The 12,355-nt window shown below is 39.2% G+C and overlaps 1 long non-coding RNA gene across 2 annotated transcripts in view; it reads right to left on the reverse strand.

Annotated features, from left to right (window-relative positions):
• Positions 1-645: 645 nt before the first annotated feature.
• Positions 646-12,355, reverse strand: part of LOC120398829 — a 76,442-nt gene continuing 64,732 nt past the window's right edge. For both annotated transcript variants that reach the window (XR_005594731.1, XR_005594730.1), the window contains one exon: positions 646-1,170. This is a non-coding gene — a long non-coding RNA (uncharacterized LOC120398829). The remainder of the gene's footprint in view (positions 1,171-12,355) is intronic.

Genomic DNA, 12,355 nt, shown 5'->3' on the forward strand with positions numbered 1-12,355 from the left:
ATTCATGGGTCTTCTATTTTTGACTTTACCTGCTAGTGATAGGAATTGATTTCAAAGGCTCTAAAATTAGCTCTGTACATCAAAGAATTGTTATAACATGTCTTAGTAATGTTGCAGTTTTACAGGTTTTGCTGTTCTCTGTGTGTTCTTTAATTGGAAAAGTGTAACCCTCAAATCCAGGAATTAGTGACTGAGTTAACTGTCCTCCTGAAGGATCACTTGAAAATTGACTTCCTCGTAAGTGAGGCTGTTTCCACAGGAAGCAGGTGGAAACTGGAGATTAGTTCTCATAAAGTTAACAAGGTCACTTTTCTGTGCTTAGGCCTGATGTAATTTAAGTCACCTATTGGCAGAGAAGGTAGGTAACACTCTCTGCTGTTACAAATCAGCTCTTTTAAATCAGAGGCAGTGATCTTTTGCAGTTTTTAACTCACAGAGAAATAATAGATGAAAACTGGCAAAAATAATGAGAGAAAAGATTTTTTTAAAGAATATGTAGAAGAATGATATTTAATTTCTGAAGTATAGTAAACAAGTGCTTACTGCATCTAGAGGAAGTAATTCTGTGCTTTTCATATAAACTATTCACACTGGAGGATATATCATATGCTGGTAGCATTGCTGATATGCGCAATGCTAGTTGGGAATTCAAAATTGCATATAATATACATGGACAGCAAGCATCATACTCACACACATCATACTAACATGCAAGGAATCCAGCAGGAAGGTACCTCTGTGTCTTGCTTTTATCTTTAACACCTTCTAGCCTCTTTTCCTCACACTTCCACCCTTTCTGCTTTTTGGATGGAAGAAACTGTGAAGTGGTAAAAGGAGTTTGTGCTCATAAAGCTTTGATGACTTGACCATCTGGCCGGGAACTCTCATAAAGGAAGCCCTGCAGAGGTTAGGAAGGTCAGAGATTATACAGGCCAGGGGCCAGAGAGGGTCCAGTCACTCCTTCAACTGGAACCCAACTCCTATCTGATCAAGTCCAAGCTGCAGTCATCAATCTCCAAGGAACAGTATCTGAATGGACGGTTGATAATCATCACTTCTCTTTCTCTCTCGCTTTCGTAAATCTATGAAACCATAAAGAAAAACTTCCTGCCCATATCCCGTTGTAATAGATTCCATCCTTTCTTGGTGCTCAGCTCATTAACGAGTGACCTGAAGGCAGGAGAAAAAAAAACCCAAAAACTTTTGTATAATGGATCCTTGATGTTTCGAGACTATAAAAGTAAACAGGCCTGGTTCACTAAAAAAGTGCAAAAATGTTCTGGCAAACACAGGATTGCCTGATTATAAAAGTTAGCTGAAGAATGGGTAGATGTTGGTAACACAGTTTGTATTTGAAAACTGCTTTTGTCTGGAATATTATCTACACACACACACATTTAAAGGATACTTCTACTACAGATCAATACTATATGTCCACATACGAACATATCTAAAACCTCTAAATACAAATTTATGTTCTTCAGAGGTGCTGATGTCCCTGGCTGTAAGTGTCCAGCATCAGGTTCATGAATTGCAGGCTTCATTAGTCTTAAAATGGTAACAAAGGAAGATGCGTCCTAAAAAGTATCATCCTTCATCTGAGAGGGCAGTGCCTGACACATTAGGAATCTATATGCTCAATTAACCACTGGCAGGCTCATTTTTTCTGTTTCTCTCATTCCTCCCCCCTTCCCCTGCTTCTCCACCCTTCACTCTGACTGGAATCTTCAGTGTTGTTCACCACTGATAGCCCCGACTATATGCAAACACTCAATTACAAGATGACTAGAGGGATTACTTTTGGCTGCTGCTCGTTTTTACTCTAATACTTTATGGTGAGTAGTCCAACAATCTTATTCTTGTGTTCTGCTTTCGACTGCCAAAAATAAATACAAAACAAATCCCTTGCTATTAAAAGTTAGTTTACAAATTCAAAATCTAACCCCATGATGAACGTATTTGGTGATTAAACTGTAATTTGTATTCACCGCCCTTGAAATCAAGGATAGTTATTGAGGAAACAAAGTAATACACTTTCCTTTCAAGTAGCCTTATTTTTAGAGAAATGTATATGTAAAGGAGTTACTTTTGAAATCACTTATGATTTCTTTCTATTATTGAAAGACTAATCCTCAATTACGCAGACAACCTTCCAGAAACATTTTGAACAGTGAAAAATTTTGGTGGCAGGAATAAAAACAAAAGGAAAACAGGGAAAGTTAACAGGTAGGAAACATAGCCAATCAGAACACAGAGTTAGCGTCCTAAATGGTTAACCCCCATAACTATTAGTGTACACATGATTAACTGTATAGTAGACCTGATTAAGTTTGTCTGTACGATATGCTAATCCCAGCATTCTGATTGGCTGACCCTATTAATGGTACACTAGACTCTGTTCACCGATGGAAGGACAGTCTGCCAGATCTCATAGCCAGTTTCAGAAGAAAACAAGGGGAAAATAGGAGAGCAGTTTAAAGATACTTACGAGGAGGGAAGTGAAGAGAGAGGATGACAGGGAGAGATCATACATGCAGTGTTTAAAAAATACTGTGCTGTGACGTTTAAGAGAACAATCATGTGCCCATATTTTTCCTCCCCAGAGTGAAGAAGCTAATCTAAAGCTATTTTTGCATATGTAACTTATTTTCCTATTTTGGCATTGTCCATATTGTCTGTCTTTTTGTCCACCTTGTAACACACATACACATGGAGTTGCTTGTCGCAGGAAAATATATACATTCTGCAGAAAGGCAAGAAATGTTGTATTAATAGCCTTTAAAAACCTGGCCAATGGAATACATACCCTGTTTGGTTTTGCTTCTCTATTTGTTTCTTTCCACATACATGAAGTATGCTCAGTAAATAATTATAGCAATTTGCAGGCATATCTTTCTAACTTGTTAATGCACACTGACCAAAACAGGGTGACATTTAGAGTCTGATCCAAAGCACATTGAAGTCAATGGAAAGGTTCCTATCAAATTCAATGGGCTTTGGATCAGACTCTTAGATACCAGGGTGATAAATGTCTTCAAAATACAATGCACCAGTATCTCCTCATTTCTTTCCCTTTGTGGTTATGATTACAGGTTATGTTTTATTGGTCTTACACTCCCGCTTGTTATTGGGTTATTGACACTCAAACTCAGCACTCTGGGAAAGATTTGCTAAAAGGGTGCTATAGAGGCTTAACATTTGGACAAAGATATTAAAATGAACTTGTTCTTTTCAGCCATCCTCCCTTCCTGGCATGCCCTGATCTACAAGTCTTAGGGCAGGTGCCTGGCTTCCAGGAGAGGAACAGTGTGAGAGGATACATTAACATTTGTACAATGATTTGAAAACATAAAACATCTAGAAACCTCATACATTATTAATTAATATGTACCATATGTTCTAGGCCAGGTAAATGGACTTTCATTAGCTATGTTATGCTTGTCCAGTGCAATTTAAAGAGATCAAACCTCTGGCTTTTAATGTGTTGAATTATTGAAGCAGGCTTTTCTTGTGTTATCTGAATGAGATACTCATGTGAGATCAATTTATTCATAGTGGGTCAAATTCACCCAGGGTTGGCTCCTGATTTGGCCAACAGACACCATGGCAGAGATTGCCCTGCATTAAAAAGTCTGCTATAGCCAGGTTGCAAAGACTCACTGCACTGGTGTGCCTGCAGCTGGCAACACTGAAAATGGGGTGCTCTGAATGAGGATAGTGCATGAGCAGGGGCGGCTCCAGGCCCCAGCACGCCAAGCGCGTGCTTGGGGCAGCAAGCTGCGGGGGGCGCTCTGCCGGCACCGCGAGGGCGGCAGGCAGGCTGCCTTCAGCTGCAGGAGGTCCGCCGGAGCAGCGGGAGCAGCGGACCCTCCTCAGGCAAGCCGCCGAAGGCAGCCTGCCTGCCATGCTTGGGGCGGCAAAATGCCTAGAGCCGCCCCTGTGCATGAGTAGGGGAGTTAAGGGATGTGCTATGGAGACACTGGACATAGATTCAAACTATCCTCTCTTTATGGAAAATTCAGTGGATGTCAGCTATCAAGGGGTCTGCCTGCCCTCCCTCAAGTGAATCGCTTCAGGGTCCAGTGCTTCAGGCTGCTGGGATCAAATGCTCTTTGTACATGGCAGCATCAGTCTGAGAGAATCTGACCAAACATCTCTGTTCTATCTATGCATCATGATGTCAGTCTGTAGGCAGCATCTATAGCTCATCAGGTTTACCTAGAGCTAACAACAACAACAGATAAAAGTCACTCAAATAATTATGTCCAGCCTCAATAATCCAAACTATGGGCTTAGTTTATGAAAACAGCAATGGGGTGACATTTTAAAATCTATAAAACTGTAATGAATAAATGAATTTTCTAGTCTTTGTTATTTATTTAGTTCTGGACCTGAATGAATAATTCCAGTGAAATTACTTATTTTCTATATTAGTAATGAATTCTCAGTAAATCTTGAATTATATATATATGTGACAAGTGTCCATATACAACCAAAGAAAAACAGTGAGTACTGTCTCACTATAGCTATTAAGTAACAATTAGATGTAGCTAAATGTTGAATACAAAATCTACTTATTCATTAGGGATCCAGTCCAATTCCCAGGGAAGTCATCGGAAGTTTGATTGGGCTTTAAAACTCTTCTACCAAAACTGTCTCTTTAATAATTCCCTTATACTGGCACGCAACTTTGCCCTTATTACCGAGGACAATGCCATGGAGTAGAGGATATTGTCAGTACCAATCCACAGTTAACACTGAGTTACAATGAACGTCTAACTTGTGCAAGATATACTAATTTCCATGTCAGTGTTGCATAGAGGATTACTGATTGACTACAAGTAGAATGCATGCTACAAATTAGCCATGTGTTATGAAAAAATGTTTACAATGATTCGAGGAAGCATTTAATAAACTTCAATTTGTGAAAATCATATTTGTAGGATCAAATCCAATGAGATGCAAATTCTCTTTTAATATGTGGGTTTCCTGCCAAAAGGTTTAACAACTTGTGACCCTGCCACTTGTCAAATAAAAGTGTGAAAGTGATATTTTGCAGTGTGAGTTCTTGAGAATCGAGTTGATTTGTGTCAAAGAAAACAGGCAGATTACTTACTTAATGTGCTTCTGACATGTCTCTGCTTCTGGTTACAGAAGTTAAGCTATAATTTCCTGTAAGATGTGTGGCATAGAACAGGTGTAGTTTGATTCTGAACACATTATTCTGTTGATTACAATGCACAAACAATACTTGAAGAAGTATTTTTATACTCACTTGCATACTGATGCTTATATTTATTATATAAGTATCTACAACATGGCCTATATTTTCAAAATGTGGCCTATAATTTTTGCACACATTCATAGGAAATTACTGCTTGTGTATGAAGACATGAAGTAACTCTGCATTAGGCTCGAGTGAAAAATTCTCAAGAAGTGATTTGTTAGATAAATTTTGCCTATTTTTCTACTTGTGAGATATTCACAAGCAGATTATCATTTTTCTAAAGGTATTCATTGTTCACTTTTATTTAATGAATATCCCAACTATTCAAAGTTTTAGCTTTAGTTGTGATTGGTCATATGAGTAACATGACATTGTTTCTGTTCCCTGATTGGATGACCACATAAGTACTTCCCACCCAAACACTTCCAGCATCTAAATCTAACAAATACTCACACAGATTACATTAAAAATTGCTGCCTGTGTACATTTCTGCCAGTAAAATTTGATCATTCATATGTGCTGTTTATTTATTCAAATATATATCCATTTATACCTATTTAGGAACAGTATAAACATTAAAATCACAACGTTAATCAAAGCATGTACAAATAATAATTCCAAACAAACAACCTCCCCAAAAATGAGATAATCAGATCACCTGAAAAGCCTGCCCACAACAACAAAGAAGTTTCACTGGTCCATCTCCTCAAGCTCCAGAAATAAGCTCCACTGCATTACCCAATTTATCTTACATCAGAAAGTCAGGGGAAACAGCACATCAGGGAATCTGACCTCTTGTGAACCAAAAGGAGCTAAGGAAGGAAGACTATTCCAAAGGCAAGGACCACTCACCAAGAATGCCCTGATGCCAGTCCCCTCCTGTTTAAACCAGTCGCTATTATCTCAAGCGTCTCAGGTGACTGAGCTGCTACAGGTTTCAGAGTGGTAGCCGTGTTAGTCTGTATCAGCAAAAACAACGAGGAGTCCTTGTGGCACCTTAGAGACTAACAAATTTATTTAGGCGTAAGCTTTCGTGGGACCATGAAAGCTTATGCCCAAATACCTGTGTTAGTCTCTAAGGTGCCACAAGGACTCCTCGTAGTTTGAGCTGCAACAGTGTCACTTGAGGAGAGACGTGGATTCTCAAACAATGAAGATTAGTCAAAAGTGAACAAAACAGGGCATGAACACAGCTCATGCAAATTCACAAACTAATGTCAATAAATAGGATGTTTTGTGAGTTGTTGGGTTTTTTTGCATCATTTTTCCTAGCTCCATTGTACATAGAAAGTGGTTGATTCACATAATTTGTGGTTAGATCAAGGGTTGAAAGTGGCTTAAGATTTGTCCTGTCTGCACACACCTGGATATAACACATTTTATTTTTATATGGCTTCACAAAGCAGTTTTTGGAGTCAGTGTAAGTTGAAGAGACAGAGAAGATTTTAAAGGTGATTTTAAAATGACTTAAAGGGAAGGAGAGAAATCTTAGCACAGAAGTTGCCATTAAAATGTCAGCATTTGCCAACAGTTGTATCTGATATCAGTAGGGGAGGGTAGTGTGTTCTGTTAGTCTAGCAAAGAAGAGCAAAAGAAGCAGCATATATAGACTAACAGTTTGCAGCATTTTGAGCAGTGGTGAATGAATCTTCTCTGGATGCATGCATGCATGCATGAAAAGAAGAACACCCACGAAAAAGCTCATGCTGCAAAACATCTGTTAGTCTATAAGGTGCCAGTTGTATCTGAGATATCACAGTTCCCTCAACCTTAGAATAGGAGGTAGCTGTGCAGTAACTGATTAGCACAGGGAAACACTATCTCACTGCTGAGCACCATGCAAGAGGCATCACAAATGAAAAAAGCAACCTTCAAACTATGCAGTCAGAGTGAGAGGTGAGAGAGGAGGCTGACATTAAAAGAACAAAGTGAAAAGGCAGACGATTAGGTGGATGTGACATCAGAGAACTACAATGGGATAAGTCTTTGCAGAACATTGGAAGTGAATAGGAAAGTTTTGATTTGCAGTTGGAGATGGGGAGGAAGCCAATGAAACCAGAAGATGGGAGTGATATGCTCCCATTTCCTAGAACAGTGTTTAGTCCCATCTCAATATTTTGGACTTTTTGAAGTTCAGACTGTGGGATTTAGGAAGACCGTAAGAGAGAAAATGATATTAGTATGACTGGGAGTGACTACACCACAAATAAGGATTTCAACAGGGGCAGGGTAAAAGTAAGGATGAATTCTGATAATGTTTCAGATGTGGTGACCAGCAGAATTGCAGAGAAGGTAGAAGTGGAAGGTAAAACAAAATACAGCATCAAAGACAGTTCCAAGATTTCTGGCTTTGAGAGCAAAATCTGAATTAAGGAAAATGATAATGAAATCAGAGGCCTAGGATAAAGAGGACATTTTACTCAGAAGGTGGACTTCAGTCTTTGAAGTATTCAGTAATACAGAGGTATGGCATAACTAGGAAAGGTCAAAACAAAAGATCTGCCATACTGGTGAGACCAATGATCCATCTAGGAGAGTATCCTCTCTCTGACAGTGGCCGTTACCAGATCATCACGGGGAGCATACAGAACATGGCAGTTGGGGTGATCCAATCCTCTCTTCCCCTTTTAGCTTCTAGCAATTAGAGGTTTAGAGATGGGGTTGCATCCCTGACCATCTTGGTTAATAGCTATTGATGGACTTTTCCTTCATGAATTTATCCAGTTCTTTTTTGAACCCATTTATACTTTTGGCCATCACAACATCCCATGCCAATGAGTTCCACAGGTTCAATGTCCATTGTGTGAAAAGGGTCTTCATCGTGTTTATATGAAACCTTCTCCCTATTAATTTTTTTTTGGTGACTCAGGGTGACATGTGGAGAATTGAGTGGTTAGTATGAATTGAGGGAAAAACTGAGTGTTATCCAAACACAGAGATGATGTCCAGGACTGATTCAAAGTAAGAAGCATAGATATGTCGTTAACTGCCAGAAGAAGAGCACTAGATGATGATACCGTACTCATGTTGGATAGTTCATCGCTCTACTAGTGGTACTGTTTAAGGCAGTGAGACTAGAGGGGGAGTCAAGCACATCTTAGAGTGGGTAAAGGTACCACAATTTAGAATTTGCAGAATGCAGCAAATATTGCAGAGACTCTAAAATGCTTGGATCTGCCATACTTGGCATGCCAGTAATTTTCTCTGGTAGCTGACATTATGGCAGATTTTAAGAAGGTTTTATTGTGCGTGATTCAATGATGGATTAAAATCTCCTACAGCCACATTATCCCAACAGAACTCTGAGAATAGCAGCTTTTTAAAGCTGAAAAAATCATTTTTTAAAAATTCTCCCATAACGCAAGAAGTGGCTGAACAGAGTTTCCAAAATAAAATAAAATAAAATAAAAATCACCTGTGGACTGAGTCCGAGTCTGGGAAATTTCAGCTAGAAAGTAGAATTTATGTGAAAATGGTGAACCACATTCTGCTATGAGTTACACTGGCATAAATCCAAAATAACTCTATTGCAGCCAATGCAGTTACTCTGTGTTTACACCAAATGTAACTGAGAACAGAATTTGTCCAGCAGGTTATAGTGGAAGACTGAATGTAAATTTTTGTGATAGATGATTACAGATTTTATTGTAAAAAGCACTTTTTTGTGTGTGGAAAGTGTAAGGAATGTCATTCATTTTGTAACATATACACCTAACCTACTGAGATCAGATCCCCAATTTCAACCATATAGTATTTTAACTCATCGTCTTCCATGTGCACAATAGAAGCAGAACAGCTGTTCATCTCATTTAGTCTGGAATTCTGCTTTTGTTTGGCTTTGACTACCACAAATCACATAATTACAATGGCTATTCGAGTTGTACCAAAGGCTTACAGAAAAACAGATCCATTTCAAAACTTCCATTCAAAACAGTAGAAAAAAGGTAAGTGTTGTTTTTGATTGCTAGCCCAGATTCTCTTCTAGTCTATAAATCAGTTTTACTCATACCTGAGAAGGTGCGGCATTGAACCCAATGGCCATATGTGGCGTGTAACTTGTGACTAATGTGCTGTATAAGACAGGGTGAAGGCAAGTGGCAGTGGAGGTGTAAGAACCAGAGGCAGTATCCACTGAAATTGTCTCTGTACTAACTGGCAGGAAAAGGGCATTGATAGGCAAGGATTGTCAAGATGGTTCCTCTGACCCTTCTGCTTAATCCAAATTAGTAATTAAAGAGTGTGTTATGATTAGCACTGCAGTAAATTCTTCACTAGACAAATACTTTAAAGCTCTCAGGCTTTAGCTTACTAGCTGATTGCCATTTGGGCAGTAGATTTGCTTCTCATTGCCCGCCTGAATGAGCCCATTAGATGTGAAGAGGAGAATAAGGCGAAAAGAAATCCCACCAAAATGACACCACAGTGCAGTAGTGGGAAAGAAAATGCTTTAAGCATGAAGCCAATACATGGCTGAGGAAGTGAAATACAAGATTAAGGATAAAATAAATGTGTCAGTCTCATTTTAAACCTAACCTGGAGTTTGTGATATATATATATATGACTGTCATATGTCAGGAACTGTTTGAAATTGTTGAAGTGAAAGTAGGAGTGTGTACCAAGCACCAAAACAATAACAAACAGCTCATTTAAATATTTACAATAATGAATATATATTTTCCTTCTGAAAGTGTTAGAAAGCAAACATATTAGGTCCCAAACAAACACTTCTGAGGGTTTTGCATCTGAATGTATCAAATGAATTAGTAATAGAAAAGGGTGTGATTAGGGCAATAAAACATCCAGCATACGCACTCTTTCCCCTCATAGTGCCAGCTATGCCAAAAGTATCAACAGTGTTGAGCCCCAAAATGTCAAATTAATTGCTTAATTAGGTTTACCCATTGACTTGCTCTATGTCTGTGAATTTTTGGAACCTTTAGAAAAGCTACTCTGCAAGGAAATGTGGATGCACACACCCACACATGTGAGAATGGCTCACGGGACTGGAAATGAGAGGAGTGGAACTTTTCTCTCTAGTTTTTCATTTGAACTCCAGCCCAGACTGACAGTGACCAATCCTTGTTTGGTGGTTGGTCAGTGGTCCCTGTGAAAAGACTTGATTGTCTGAGTCCAGTTCCCAATATCACTTAAATGAGCAATACTGGTGCTAACTGGCTCACAGGAGAATCTAAGAGGTGAATAGCCATGGAGACTGAACCACCATGTCATTCACAGAAGTGGCCCCTCCAGGCTAGGTTAGAGACCCTGGGGGAAGGAGAGAGGGAGAGAAGCTTGCACTGTAGCTGCCTGGGTTGTACCTGTTATGTAAATGAATGGAAGCCTTCTGTCTCCAGGCTTATCTGTCTGGCATCTTTGACTAGCCCTGAATTCATGCAAATTAAATAAATAAATAAATGTGATCCTGCTTGCCAAGCAGGTTTCAGGCTTCCCCAGGCGTGCCTAACTCTGATTATGATGCTAATTACAGCGATTATAAAGAAGGGAGACATATGACTGCTACCTATCTCTGCTGCTGCCCTTAAAACAAATGTAAAGGACAATTAACAACAGATTAGCTACTTGTCTTGGTTTGCCATGTGAGGATGATCATTGACCTTCTCATTTCATCCTCATTAGCGTCTCAGGTCAACAGAACCATTGCTCTTTAATCATCACCCATCATCCCTTGCTTCAACACATGGAAACAAATGATGTGTTGCCAGGAAGGTCAGAGGTCAAATATGAGTTTTGTTGTTGCTGGAGTGCAAGCCAGAGGCACTGGGGTCAACTTTGGGGCAAATCTTTGTGGCAGTCTATTTGAGTAGAGAAACTATTTTGAATGCATGAAGCATGACACCTACTGTGTTTTTGTTTTCTCCTTGCAGCTGGAATTTACTCAAAGATTTTTTGTATTGGGGTACAAATGCACAGGGAGAAACAGTTGGTGATTTTATTTCTTTCTGAGAATGAAAGGTTAAGTTGCAGAGCATCGGATACATGTATAAAGTGTCTGGTTTGGGTTTTTTCCTTTGAAAGCTGAGTGTCGTTCATAAAGTTATGAATGCTGGAAGCTTTCCATGCTGCATCTCTTCATGCTGCTGCTGCTCTGGCGCGACTTTCCAATTTGCCATGGATAGCCTCTGAAGACTGACAGGGCTGAAGACACCCAGTGCCAGTGTAAATGAGCCCCATTCATTTCTTGCCATTGGCATATGGCATGTCATTGTCCTCGGCCACCGAGGCAGAAGTGATGCAATTTGTTGGCATGTCCTGTCACAGCACAAACTATCTATCCCACTGAGCCCCCAGAAAACAACAGAAGCCAGAAAAGGGCAGCCAAAAACTTCACAGCTTTATCATAAGAACACACATGCACACATCGCCCTGGAAAAAAATTGCTTTCCTATTTTTGTATCTATGTGAGGGATCTATATTTTTATTTCCTCCTTCAAAAGTTATTGCCTAAACAAACAGAAAACAAAAATCAGTATTGTCATATCTTGTCTTCCACAAAGAAGAATTAGGACTCCTGCTTTCCTCTATCTCCCCCTCCTTTTAAAAAACATTTTAATCTAAAAACATCTCTAACAAGAGTTCAGTATATGATTTGAGTATCATAGTTAGCAAGGACTCCTGAGCTATAAGGCAATCAAATATCATCTCCTTTCTAAATGGGTGGTGTGATATTGTACATTCCTTAGAAACATGCCAGAGAGAAACAAACATGAAGCTCCTGGATGGGCAAACTTATTTTGCCTATTTTTTGAACCTGATCAGGGAGCTTTGAGGTTTAAGGTTCATAATAGATCTCCAGTGTTAGCAAATTCATGTTACATTTATGAGAAATTGAAAAAAAGGAGCATAGAGGGGAAAAAAATCCAGTGTGAAAATGGAGGAGAGAGTGGGCAGAGAGACAATTAATACAGAGAGACTACAAAATAAGAAGAGAAGGGAAAAGGAAAGGAGACAAAAACCCCACAACTGACATTCAGTGGGCTAATTCTGCCCTCATTTAAACCTATGAAAGTGCAGTGAAATAAATATTGATTATGCCATATTCATGTTTCTGAAATGATCCACTGAAAACAGAGACAAGATTGTCAAACAAAAAATAATTGAAAAAGCTGG

The sequence above is a fragment of the Mauremys reevesii genome, linkage group 2 (assembly GCF_016161935.1).
Source record: "Mauremys reevesii isolate NIE-2019 linkage group 2, ASM1616193v1, whole genome shotgun sequence".
Lineage (NCBI taxonomy): Eukaryota > Metazoa > Chordata > Testudines > Geoemydidae > Mauremys > Mauremys reevesii.